At 35.4% G+C, this 14,475-nt stretch overlaps 1 protein-coding gene across 4 annotated transcripts in view; it reads right to left on the bottom strand.

Moving 5' to 3' along the window:
- The window catches only part of CLOCK (clock circadian regulator), a 132,268-nt gene that overhangs the window by 115,478 nt on the left and 2,315 nt on the right, over positions 1–14,475 (bottom strand). The gene's annotated exons all lie outside the window — the stretch shown is intronic.

Below are 14,475 nucleotides of genomic sequence, written 5' to 3'. Positions count from 1 at the left end.
TATACTTACCTTTACCAGTATGTTCTATAATTTCATATAATTTTATGTTACTAAGTAGCATCTTTTCATTTCAGCTTGAAGAATTCCTCTCAGCATTTCTTGTAAGTCAGGTCTAGTGGTGATAAACTCTCTCAACTTTTGTCTGTTTGGGAAAGTCTTTACCTCTCTTTCAACCCTGAAAAACAATTTTGTGGGGTAAAGTTTTCTTGATTGGCAGTTTTTTCCTTTCAGCACTTTGGATATATCTTTACATGTTCTCCTGACCTGCAAAGTTTCTGAGAAATCTGATGATAGCCTTATGGGGGTTCCCTTATATGGGAATTTTTTTTTTCTCTTGATGCTTCTAAACTTTCATGTTTGACTTTAGACAGTTTTATTATAATGTCTTGGAGAATATGATTTTGGTTTGAAATTTTGGGGTGATCTATTATTAATTTCATGAACTTAGATGGCCAAATCTCTCCCTAGATTTGGGAAGTTCTTAGCCATTATTTCTTTAAAAATTAGACTTCTCCTTTCTCCCTCTCTTACTCTGGGACTTCAATAATTCATAGTTCAATAGTACCTTGTCATTCCATAGGCTTTCTTCACTCTTTTTCATTCTCCTTTACTTTTTTTTTTTTTAATGTTTATTTATTCTTGAAAGAGAGACAGAGCACGAGCAGGGGAGGAGCAGAGAGAGCCACCCAGGTACCCCATCATTCTCCTTTACTTTTGCTGTGCTGATTACATATCAAATGACCTGTCTTCTAATTCTTTCTTCTGCTTGGTTGAGTCTGCTATTGAATCTACTAAAATCTTCAGTTCAATCATTGTGTTCTTCAACTGTAGGATTTATTTGAATGGTTTGTATTTCTTTGAATTTCTTTTTTGATTATTTGCTGTGTAATGCTACTCCTCTAAGGGTTTATATTTAATCCCTATATGTTTAATTTTTTTTTCTTCACGTGTAAAGCTTACTTGAATTGTCAAACTACAATATACTGACAACTGCAGAGGGTCAGGCTGTAAAAACTGGCTTAGCCAGTCTACCTGGGAAACTGGGAATCTACTACAATACTCATTCAACAAATGACACTGTATACTAGTCTGCCTATATGCTTTCAAGTAATATTCTCAGATTATAGGGCAAAACTTCTTTTATCTTTACCCTAACCCTTTCCTGTGTTTCCTCTCTCATGGTGACTTCATAAAAAGATGTAATAATATATTTTGAAAAATTATAGCTGTGGGGCGCCTGGGTGGCTCAGTCGGTTGAGCATCCGACCTCAGCTCAGGTCACGATCTCGCAGTCCGTGAGTTCGAGCCCCGCGTCAGGCTCTGGGCTGATGGCTCGGAGCCTGGAGCCTGCTTCCGATTCTGTGTCTCCCTCTCTCTCTGCCCCTCCCCCGTTCATGCTCTGTCTCTCTCTGTCTCAAAAATAAATAAATGTTAAAAAAATAAAAAGAAAAAAAGAAAAAAGAAAAATTATAGTTGTGAATAAATCATGCAGTACAAAGTGGTATCTTGAATAATAAGCAGTACCTTAATTATTTTAGTAAAAACTTTGTACGAATGTCACTCCTTACTATTGTTTAAAATATTCCCTAGAAATTCCAAAAGAGAAAAAGTCTTTGAAATAGATCATAAATCTTTAGAGGCTATGAGTACATGTTTTGATTTTTATTTCCTGGCCCATTTAAGTAGAGCTTTTGTTGTTTGAAAGGTATTTAACTTTTTTTTTTTTAACTTTTACTTATTTTTGAGACAGGGAAAGAATGCACGTGAGCAGGGGAGGGACAGAGAAAGAGGGGGATGGAGGATCTGAAGCAGGCTCTATGCTGACAGCAAAGAGCCAGATGAGGGGCTTGAACTCACAAACCGTGAGATCATGAACTGAGCTGCAGTCAGATGCTTAACTGACTGAGCCACCCAGGCACCCCTAAAAGGTATACATATACATGATTTTTTTTTTTTTAATTTTTTTTTCAACGTTTATTTTTTTGGGGACAGAGAGAGACAGAGCATGAACGGGGGAGGGGCAGAGAGAGAGGGAGACACAGAATCGGAAACAGGCTCCAGGCTCTGAGCCATCAGCTCAGAGCCTGACACGGGGCTCGAACTCACGGACCGCGAGATCGTGACCTGGCTGAAGTCGGACGCTTAACCGACTGCGCCACCCAGGCGCCCCGATTTTTAAAAAATAGTACAAAAAGGCAACATAATGGAAAGGCAGCATGCCCAACTGTCCCTACCTGCAGTCCTACTCCCTAGAAACTATCACTTTCATCTATTTTTTATATTTCACTTACTTTTGTATTTATCTTCATAATTATACATAACACGTTCCTGTCTTTATTTCTTGAGTAGCATCAAATTACCTATTGACTCCTCATTATGAAAGAAGATTTAGTTCACTTATTATCTTCAATCTGCATTTTTTTCTCCTCATTCCAAAGGCAATCAATCCTATTGGGCATTTCTATGTGGCATGTGAAACTAAGAACTGAATTTAAACTTGCTTAAGCATCCGACTCTTGACTTCAGGCTCAGGTCATGATCTCACAGTTCACAGGTTCCAGCCCTCACGGCGCTGATCGTGTGGACCCTGCTGGGGATTCTCTCGTCTCTCTCTTCCCCTTCCCCCACTTGTACACACCCTCTCTAAATAAATAAACTTCTTTAAAAAAAAATTGTAATGACTTCTACTTAAATAGCCAGATGTAGCTAGTAGCTACCATACAAGATGGGGAGCTCATCATTCCTATCTTTCAGAGTGTTTGTGTGTGTGTGTTTTTTAACATGCTAGTCATTTTTTAAAGTTTGTATGTATTTACTTTGAGAGAGAGCGGGCACATGCACACAGGGGAAGGGCAGACTGAGAGGGAAAGAGAGAATCCCAAGCAGGTTCTGCACTGTCAGCACAGAGCCCGACACAGGGCTTGAATTCACAAACCATGAGATCATGACCTGTGTAGAAATCAAGAGTTAGACACTTAACCAATGGAGTCACCCAGGCGCCCCTAAAGTTTTCTTTACAATTTAGTAACAATCAATTTTTGTACATATCCTATAGGTGCTTGAAAAGAAGTTATGGTCTCTATTTCCAAGGTAGAATTCAGTTATCCATCAAATTTTGTTTATTAATTGGGGTATTTAGATGTTCTACAGCCTTAAGATTTTGTTCACTTGATACACTATGGTCTAAGACCCATTAATGTCTTCTGCCAGTATGGATTTTGTGAATAAATGTCTAGTATGTTTTTGCCTTTTGAATATTATTTTTTAAATTATTTTTAACAGATATTTGGTACTTCATTATAAAATGAACTTTACAGAACACTCATCTTTTTGTTGCTTAATTCCATCCTCTCTTTATATCTTACAGATAGTTCTGTTACTTTTACCAAGGTTTTTATTATTGTACTATAGACATCTTTACAATCATATCCACATATAATGAACTTAGTCCTCTATTTCCTTTCTTTTTCAACTTTTTTTTTTTTTTTTTTTTTGGGACAGAGAGAGACAGAGCATGAACGGGGGAGGGGCAGAGAGAGAGGGAGACACAGAATCGCAAACAGGCTCCAGGCTCTGAGCCATCAGCCCAGAGCCCAACGCGGGGCTCGAACCCACGGACCGCGAGATCGTGACCTGGCTAAAGTCGGACGCTTTAACCGACTGCGCCACCCAGGCGCCCCTAGTCCTCTATTTCCTTTCTTTGGGGGGGGGGCGCGGGGGCAGAGAGAGAGAGAGGGAAAGAATCCCAAGCAGGCTTGGCACTGCCAATGTGGAGCTTGATGTGGGGCTTGAAGTCATGAACCATTAGATCATGACCTGAGCTAAAATCAAGAGTCAGATGCTTAACTGACTGAGCCACCAAGGTACCCCATCCTCTATTTCTTCACATTTTACCTGTAGGTTCTCTACTACAAGCTATGATACAATGTGTTTATTTTTCCTCCTCCCTTTGTCATCACTAGATTTCAACAAAACACATTATCTTTCTTAACTGTTTACCTTTCTGCAGTTAGGTATACTTCTATTACTACACTTACTGATTTTATATGCTACTGGCTCCCAGCTATCACACAAGAAGCAATTAGCTTACTTAGCACACTTACTTAAGCTCCCACATTCTTCTCCCTTTTCCTTCTGAAATCGTTTGTTGTTTCATTATTCATATATGTAGCAGACTAAGGTCTGCTCAAATACTGACTTATCAATGAAGACTTCTTTGTCCATGCAATTTAAAACTGTAAACCCTGGCACAAAAACAGACACATAGACCAATGGAATAGAATAGAAACCCCAGAACTAGACCCACAAACGTATGGCCAACTCATCTTTGACAAAGCAGGAAAGAACATCCAATGGAAAAAAGACAGTCTCTTTAACAAATGGTGCTGGGAGAACTGGACAGCAACATGCAGAAGGTTGAAACTAGACCACTTTCTCACATCATTCACAAAAATAAACTCAAAATGGATAAAGGACCTGAATGTGAGACAGGAAACCATCAAAACCCTAGAGGAGAAAGCAGGAAAAGACCTCTCTGACCTCAGCCGTAGCAATCTCTTACTCGACACATCCCCAAAGGCAAGGGAATTAAAAGCAAAAATGAATTACTGGGACCTTATGAAGAAAAAAGCTTCTGCACAGCAAAGGAAACAACCAACAAAACTAAAAGGCAACCAACGGAATGGGAAAAGGTATTTGCAAATGACATATCAGACAAAGGGCTAGTATCCAAAATCTATAAAGAGCTCACCAAACTCCACACCCGAAAAACAAATAACCCAGTGAAGAAATGGGCAGAAAACATGAATAGACACTTCTCTAAAGACATCCGGATGGCCAACAGGCACATGAAAAGATGTTCAACGTCACTCCTCATCAGGGAAATACAAATCAAAACCACACTCAGGTATCACCTCACGCCAGTCAGAGTGGCCAAAATGAACAAATCAGGAGATGATAGATGCTGGAGAGGATGTGGAGAAACAGGAATCCTCTTGCACTGTTGGTAGGAATGCAAATTGGTGCAGCCACTCTGGAAAGCAGTGTGGAGGTTCCTCAGAAAATTAAAAATAGACCTATCCTATGACCCAGCAATAGCACTGCTAGGAATTTATCCAAGGGATACAGGAGTACTGATGCATAGGGCCACTTGTACCCCAATATTCATAGTAGCACTCTCAACAATAGCCAAATTATGGAAAGAGCCTAAATGTCCATCAACTGATGAATGGATAAAGAAATTGTGGTTTATATACACAATGGAATATTACGTGGCAATGAGAAAAAATGAAATATGGCCTTTCGTAGCAACGTGGATGGAACTGGAGAGTGTGATGCTAAGTGAAATAAGCCATACAGAGAAAGACAGATACCATATGGTTTCACTCTTATGTGGATCCTGAGAAACTTAACAGAAACCCATGGGGGAGGGGAAGGGAAAAAAAAAAAAAAGAGGTTAGAGTGGGAGAGAGCCAAAGCATAGGAGACTGTTAAAAACTGAGAACAAACTGAGGGTTGATGGGGGGTAGGAGGGAGGGGAGGGTGGGTGATGGGTATTGAGGAGGGCACCTTTTGGGATGAGCACTGGGTGTTGTATGGAAACCAAATTGACAATAAATTTCATATATTGAAAAAAATAAAAAAATTTAAAAAAAGAAAGAAAAATAAATAAAACTGTAAACCCTGCCCTACCTCCCTCATATTCATATACTACAACCTCTTATAGCCCGATTTGTTTTACTCCAAAAGTAATAATGACCATCTAACATATTTACTAGTTTCTCATCTAGCTTCCTCCAGTTGGAATATAAACTCCCCAAGGGCAGGGTTTTTTGCCTACTTTGTTCACTGCTATAACACAGGAACTAGAACAGTACCTAGCATACCTAGATGCTCAATAAGTACTTGCTGAATAAACAGGATAAAATCCACCACTAAAAGTATATTTAAAAAACTATAAAAGCAATGTTGAGAGAAATGAAGGCCTAAATGAAAAGAGAGGTTATACTCTGTTTGTGGATCAAAAGACTTGGCATTAACAGGTGCCTGGGTGGCTCAGTCAGTTAAGCATCCGACTTCGGCTCAGGTCATGATCTCGCGGTCCGTGAGTTCGAGCCCCACATCGGGCTCTGTGCTGACAGCTTAGAGCCTGGAGCCTCTTTCAGATTCTGTGTCTCCCTCTCTCTCTGACCTTCCCCCATTCATGCTCTGTCTCTGTCTCAAAAATAAATAAACATTAAAAAAAAATTTTTTTTTAAAGACTCGGCATTAAGAGGTCAGTTCTCTCTAAAATGATCTGTGGGTTTAATGTAATCACAATCCCAGTAGCCATTTTTATAGAGGGACCAAGTTAATTTTAAAATTCATATGAAATTAAAGGAATCCAAAAAAAAAAAACAATTTTGAAAAAGAAGCAGTGTTAGAGAATTTCCATTACTAGAAAAGCTACAATAATCAAGACATTAAGATACTGATATAAGGACAGACATATACTTCACTACATAAAACAGATTTCATAAAGACCCACATACATATGGTTAGTTGCTTTCTGACAAAAGCAGAAAGATAACTCTGTGGAGAAAGGATGACCTTTTCTCAACAAATGCTGCTGTTAACAACTGTGTATCTATGTGAGGGGAAAATTTTTTTGAAGAATCTCAACACTTTCTTCATCCCATATATAAAAGTTACTTTGAAATAAATCAAACACAAAAGCTAAAACTATAAAACTTCTGTTAAGAAAACATGAGAAAAAGTCTGAGGCAGATAAATGTTTCTTAGAACACAAAAAATGTGAATCATAAAAGAATTGATAAATTGTATTTAATCAAAATTTAAAACTTTTCAAAGACACCATTAGGAAAACAAAGGAAGGCATGGGGCGCCTGGGTGAATCAGGTGGTTAAGCACCAACTTCTGCTCAGGTCATGATCTCATTGTTCCTGAGTTCAAGCCCTGCGTCAAGCTCTGTTCCGACAGCTCAGAGCCTGCTTCAGATTCTTGTGTGCACGCATGCACGCTCTCTCTCTCTCAAAAACAAACATTAAAAAAATCTTTTAATAAAAATGAAAATAAATATCTTAGCCAGACTGATCAAGTGAAAAAAAAGATTACCAAAATCAAAAATGATACTGAATCTCTACAGATTGTATATTTACTTCACTATAGATTCTATAGATATTTAAAGGGTAACAATTCATAAAGTTTATCAATAAATTTCACAACACAGATGAAATGGACAAGTACCTTCAGAAACTCAGCATGCACGTGAAGAGACAGAAACATACAACCATATAACCAATAACCAACAGAAAAACAAACAATATAAGCAGACCAGTCGATGATACAGATATTGGAACCAACAGATAAGCATTTAAATAACTATCAATATACTCAGGAGAACTGGAGTATTAACAAATCTTTAAAACAGGATTAAATTGATGTTCTAGCACTCAAAATTACAATATAAAATTAAGACTATAATAGATCAGTTTCAACAAAAGAGAAAACAGTTTGAGTAATGAAAGAAGGGTCAATAGAAGATACTTAAAGTGAAGTACAGAGAAAAAAATATTTAAGAGATGTGTGGAACATGATCATTGACTTGTCACGTGTTTAAATTAGAATCTGAAAAGGGGAACAGAATATTTGAAGAGGAATAACAGAACATCCTCAAACAAAAAGGCATCAAGCTACTAATTCAAAAAGGGGTATGAACATAAAACAAAATACTTCTAAAGAAAAGCATACCTCAACATATTATAGCCAAACAGCTAAAAATCTAATACAAAAGAGAAAGTCTTGAAAGTAGTCAAAGAAAAATAAAAGACACATTATTGTCAGCAAGACTATAAGGTGATATTTACCTTCAATAAGACTGGCAGCTGACTTCAACAAAAAGCCAAAAGACAAGAAAACATTTTTTTAATGAAGAAAAAAATAACTACCAACTTAGAATTCTACACTCAGTGAAAAATATTCTTCAAAACACAATGTGAAATTAAGATGGTCTCAAATAAAAATGAAAAAAAATCACCATCAGTAGGTAGACCGGTATTAAAATATATACTAAAAGAAGTTCTTCAGACGGAAGGAAAATAATCCCAGACAGAAACACACAAAGGCAGGTAGGAAGAGACCTGGAAAGGGTAAATATTAACAAAAACTGTCTAAAATCATACCAATAATGCTTTCTGGAGTTTAAAATATGTACAAACAAAATGCAGAATAATAACAATGCAAAAAGGTTGGAGTAGAAGTTAAAGTGTAAGAAATTGGCATTATTGGGGAATGGTAGAAGTAGTAATCTATACTATACTAATAAGTATACTTGTTATAATCTCTGGAATAACACTGAAAGATACAGTGAAAGAATACATAAATCAGGAGCAAACAGTGGGAAAAATAGAATAAAAATAATTTGATTAACTCAAAAGAAAGCAAAACAGAAGGGATAAAAAGGAATGCAAAGTAGATGATTCAAAGTCAAAGTTGATGGTAGTGGCAAACTTAGGAGTAAAAAAGTAAATGAACTAATACTGAAACTAAAAGACTAACACTTGATTAAATTAATGATAATCTGCATTTATTCACAAGCAAAGACATCCATAAAATATGAAATAAACTGTTTACAAATATTCCACTTACTATAAAATTATACATACACACAAATGCCTCAGAAAATGCTAGGAAAAAAAATTTAACTGGGCTTATCCCTGAGATTTTAGGTGATTTTTTCCCATCAGAGATTTTCTTTGTAGTTTTTGGCACTTGAACTCTTTTCCAAGGAGCAAGACTCATTTTTTATAAAAACTGCAATACTTTTCCAAAGAAAAAAAAATCAGTTTACAAAATGTAATGATCAGCTCCAACAAAATAACAGGCTTACAGAAAAAGAATGTGATCAAGTCTAAAAAGCAGCAGAACATATAAACATTTCACACAATAAACTCTAATCTTAAAACTAAAAAACCTTTATAATTAAAATATATATCATCACCGTTTCTGATGGAGACAAAAATTAATCAGATAAGAGTTGGAAATGGCTCCTCTCATCAACTAATGGTTCCCTCATTTCTCTTCTTGCGTCTAATATCTGTGAATTTTCTATTATACTATATTACATGTTAAAGTTACAAAATAAAGTAGAAGTCCTAACATTTTTCACTTTAATTTGTGGGCTATTTCCTAAATAACTTTTTCTAATATTATCTCAACTAAAATTTAGGTTTCAACATAAAAGAAAACTAGTCATCAGTTTCATGAACCAAAATTTGCCAAAGGACTTCCAAGAAATATACAATAAATACCATGCATCTTGGAAGAATGCTCTAGTAACTGTTTTATTATTGTAAATCACATAAAAAGATCAAGTACTCCCAAAATCTCCATATAAAAACAAAACTCTAAGCAACTTATTTAAATACATTTAAACTGGGAGTCAAAAGAAAGATAAGAGCCATGTCTGGTACACATTTTGAAAATAACAAAAGGAGAATAACTGCTAACATTTATTGGCCACTTAACTTTGTTCTAAGTAATTTGCATGCACTGTCTCATTTAATCCTCACATATTAAAAACTAGTACAATCATCCTTTCAGAGATGAGAAATTGAGGTAACATCTGCCCAAGGTTATACAACCATCTAACAGTAAAGCCAGGATTTGAATGCCAAGCAGGCTAGCTCTAGAGCCTGTGTTCTTAATCACTACATCATTCTATCAATATAAGTAATTAAGACCTTGTTAAAGTAGTATGCTGTTAAGTTTCAGGCAATAAACAAGCTTTACTTAGAATAAACCAGATATTTTAACCATCTGATCATGTCACTGAGAATAAATAAATGAAATAATACCTAAAAACTTCCTAGCTTTTTTCCTGCCTAAAAGGCAGTCCCTATTAAAAGTATATTCATAAAAATCCGAGAAACTTCCAAAAATAGACACCAGAAGGCACACTAAAAACTACTCGATTAAACTGTAAGATTTTATCTATTTTCTCTTGAAAGTAGTTTAACTTAGTTTTTCTCAACTTAAACTGGAAGATACAGATACCTAGAAGTAGAATAAAATGTCACAGAAATCGTACATAAAGCTAATGTCAATTTTTGGGAGGATAAAGAATTCTTTCTTGGTATTTAGATTTTCCTTTTAAGGAAGTGTTTTGGAGCAATCAAAAAACTTTTCTGTTGAATTTCATTTTTTTTTAATGTTTATTTATTTTTGAGAGAGTGCGAGCGGGAGAGGGCCAGAGAGAGGGGGACAGAGGATCTGAAGTGGGCTCTGCACTGACAGACTGTCAGCAGGGAGCCCAATGTAGGGCTCGAACTCACAAACCTCGAGATCATGACCTGAGCCAAAGTCAGTTGCTCAATAGAGTCACACAGGTGCCCCTGTTGAACTTCATTTTAATTGCATGTACTGACTGCTTCACAGATCCCCACCCTACTTAGAAGGCTTGTTCAAGAACACTACTATCCAAATGATTTATGCTCATAAAAAGTTAACTTAATACAGTTCAGTAAAACACACTTTAGAAATAAAATATAGATTCACTTTATTATAGGTCATTATTAATTTATTATATACTTATGGAACATTTTTTTCAACAAAAGCACAAAAGTTTGGTTTATCCTGGATATTAATACAAATTCAGTATCAGTCTACTTAAATTCTAATTCAAGAGGGACACATTATTTTAAAAATTGATAACTTAAGTGTCCATGTGAAAAGATCAGTAAATTATTACACAAACCTAGAGGAGAGTACTCCACAGCCATTAAAAATAATCACATTGTAGAAAACTACCAACATAAAAATAAAAATGTTCAGGATTCATTGTTAAGTGAATAGAATAATTTGCACTACAGGGGCTCTCGGGTGGCTCAGTTGGTAAAGTGTCAGACCAGGCTCAGATTGTGATCTCACTGTCCCCAGTGTCAGTCTCCATGCACAGCAAGGAGCCTGCTTAGGATGGATTTCCACCCCACCTCCCGCCACCCCACCTCCTTCCAGGCAGGCTTTCCCTCAAAATAAAGAAATAAATAAATAAACATGAGGAGGGGGGAGAATATGCACTACAGTAGATGCATTTTGAGCCCATTTTGTAAACATCAAGTGTCTTCAAGTACACATATATTTATATAATGGCTAAAAAAATGAAGCAAGAAACTATTCCAGAAGGTTAACAATGGCACCTCTTTGTAGTGGGATTTCCAGTGATATTTTAAAAATTTAGTTCATGCTTTTTCCTGTTTCCCAAATTTTCTATGTTAGGGATGTGCTATTTTCATAACTGGGGGGAAGAGATTTAAAAAGAGACAAAGGCAACTATGTACATTTAAGCCATGATTTAATACAAATAATAAACTCTATATTAGGCATATGGTTTAACCCTTACTAATAAAACCCCCATCTGTGGTTGGTTTTGTTTTCAAATACAAAACCTCTTAAGGTGAACCAACCTGTGTTTTCATTTTCCACTATTCTGAATGAAAATTAAAAACTTAAGTACCTGACTAAATATGAACTCTTTGAAAAATATGGGAATTCCTGTTTTACTATTTGACCATATAAATGTAAAAATTAAAATATTTCTGAAAAACAAAGTAAGCCACATCCTAAGCGGCATACTGTAGGTCAAAAACAATTCATAAATATTTAATTTTTACAAAGTGATTTCTTTATGGAGACTTCTAAGACTTAAAATAATAAGCAGAATTACATCTTTGTAAAATACACACCAAAAATACATTAACAACTCAAGAGCTGACACTATACTTATGAGGATGAATTTAGGTAATTTAACATTTGTATAACTAATAACATGGAGAAAAACTGGAAACTCCTATCCATCTAATTCACAGAAGTTGTTAACAGAGCTATAAAAATGACTAACAAATGGCTGTAAAAGCAACCTATAAATATAAATGTCATTATAATAATTACAGTCAACTTGTAACAAATTGCTCTGACACTTTATTCTATAAGTAATTCATACAATTACATCTAGAATTTTAGACTTGGTAAAAGAGAAAATGCAATCTTTACTAGGACAAGGCCTATAAGAAACTACACATAAAAAAACTTACTTTATGCCTCTGCAAAGAACTGGAAGGAAACAGACACAAACAACAAAAGGTAATACTGCTATAATGTGGAACTTTGATTTTTCACAAGGTTGTTGTTTGCTTTCACAGTTTAAAATATTTGCAGCAAATATTTAACTGACATAGCAGGAGTAAAACTGTGGGAGAAAAGGTATATTAAATATGTGCTTTCAGGAAAGGAAATAAGGTAAGAAACAATTTACTTTTATTACTAACATCTCCCGACATATTAGATGGTAGATAATAGTTAACTGACAGAACTAAATCTCCTAATATTTCTAACAATCCTGAAATCTCAAAGAGGCTATAATTATCAAATTAAACATCAAATGGCTCTTTCCTGTGGACTAGTGTAAAAACAAAAAAGCAACTATCAATTAGTCTTACAAACGTCTGCTGCAACAATGCAACTTAACTCCTTACTTGCTTACTCTTTAAAAGCTTAAGATTTGAGCTTTCTCAGTCTATCCTTCCTATCCTTTCTTAATTATTTAAAAGGATGAGATATAAACTCTCCCTCTAAATCCCACGCCTGCAAAAACAAAAGGCTGGAAACAGTCTCACCCTTTTAAACCTCATGTATATTTTTCTTCTGGAATCGATCATTTCTATCTTATGTCATAATCCTTATGTACATGCTCTTTTAACTATACTAGACATCAGACCCACAGGGGGCAGGGTCAATCTATTTCAGGGTACTGAAATCTATGTATCTCACATAGCTTAGTAAACACTAAATAGTAAAGATTTAGTCTTGATTCATACTCTGAACTTTCTGCACACTCTATCACCTGAAAAGAATTATTAGAAAGGTAGTGTTCTCTTGCAGAAGGAAATAGGAGGTGGGTGGAGGTATGCATACTCCTTGTCTGCTGTCAGGTAAGTACAAACCAGACTAAAAGGCCTCTTCTCCTTTCCCTCTCAAAGACTAGATTCCAGCCAAGTCAATCAGTGTCCCTTAGTTAAGGACAGAGTTTACCTATCTTCACTTCAAAGGACCTGGAAAGGTTCATGTAACCTAGGGAGTTTCTTGTCTGCAAGAACAGAAGAATAAAATCAAAGTTTAACCTGTGAGCTACTGACCAGGTAAAAACCCAAAGAAAACCCTAAAATGTAGACTCTAAAGAGTCCTATAAAACCCAGGAAACCCAACTCTTTCAGATAAATACAATCTACACCAGATAAAGCTCACATCAGCAGGACCTTACTGCAAACTGTAAATGCACCCCAAGCTGACTGACCCCTCACAAATGAAAAGAGGAGTATGTTCTAAGAGATATATACCACGTTAGTTAAACTTTCTGACATACTCCAAGTCATATCCTTGTCCTGTGGGTAGTACAGAACCCAATGTAGAGAGCTAAGATTTTCAATATTAAAAAGTCTAGGTTTATAAATGCACAGAAAAAGATAGAGAAGGTTATACAACAGTGTTAATAGCAATTATCTCTGGGGAGGGACGTGAAATAAAACCGTAAGTGTGCAAAGGAAGTTTTCACTTATATACATATTGTATTGTTTTCATGAGCATCAATTTACTTCCATAATTTTAAAAACAAAATTAAGTAAAACTTGGAAATGTGATTCTATTTTTTTCAAAAAGGATTAACAGACCTACATGGAATTCAAAAGAAAAATAAATGCCATTTTGCAGAAGTCTGGCTACTAGATACCTACAAATCAAACAGAAATAATACAATTATCTTAACCTACAAAATAAAAAGGAGTACTGGTTACATAACAAAAATGCCGACAGTAACTGTCACCCACTACTCAACATTCACTACTTTGATTATACACTATTAGCCACCAGAGGGAGTTTCAGTACCCTCCCCTCAAAAATTACATCCACTCTAACAAAGCCCTTTTGCAATTGTAACCTAGTTAAAAAGGTTAGGTTGGCAGTTAAAAAAAAAAAATCTTAATTTTTATAGCAATCCATAAATCATAAAAAGTTTTTACTTTATTGCACTAATAGAATGCTGCCCCTCAAATATATTTTAATTTTTCGTAAGAACTATATAAACAAATTTCAGAAATCGAGGTTCATGTCTGCTTTCCTTAAGAGAAAAAAGTTTCCCAGTCTGAAAAGCAAACTACCTGGAAAATCAAGTCTATTTTCATTGTAATAAGGTGTTCATATTCTCCAATTATCACAACTTTGGAGTTTTAAAAAAAGTGAAATTTTATACAACTATAATTCCCGAAAAAACAGGGAGACACAAAGCTGTACTCTGAAAACAGCATAATCCAGCCATAATGCCCAATGTAAATACCATTATATATTTTAGCTAAGCAAAATACAACTAAATATCTTTAGTCTGTGACTTTAGCATCTTAAAAATTAAAGTAGAAAGAGCCAAACTTA

The sequence above is a fragment of the Prionailurus viverrinus genome, chromosome B1 (genome assembly GCF_022837055.1).
Source record: "Prionailurus viverrinus isolate Anna chromosome B1, UM_Priviv_1.0, whole genome shotgun sequence".
Taxonomy (NCBI): Eukaryota; Metazoa; Chordata; class Mammalia; order Carnivora; family Felidae; genus Prionailurus; species Prionailurus viverrinus.
Note: the sequence above shows the minus strand (reverse complement) of the source record. Positions and strands in the feature narration are given on the sequence as shown.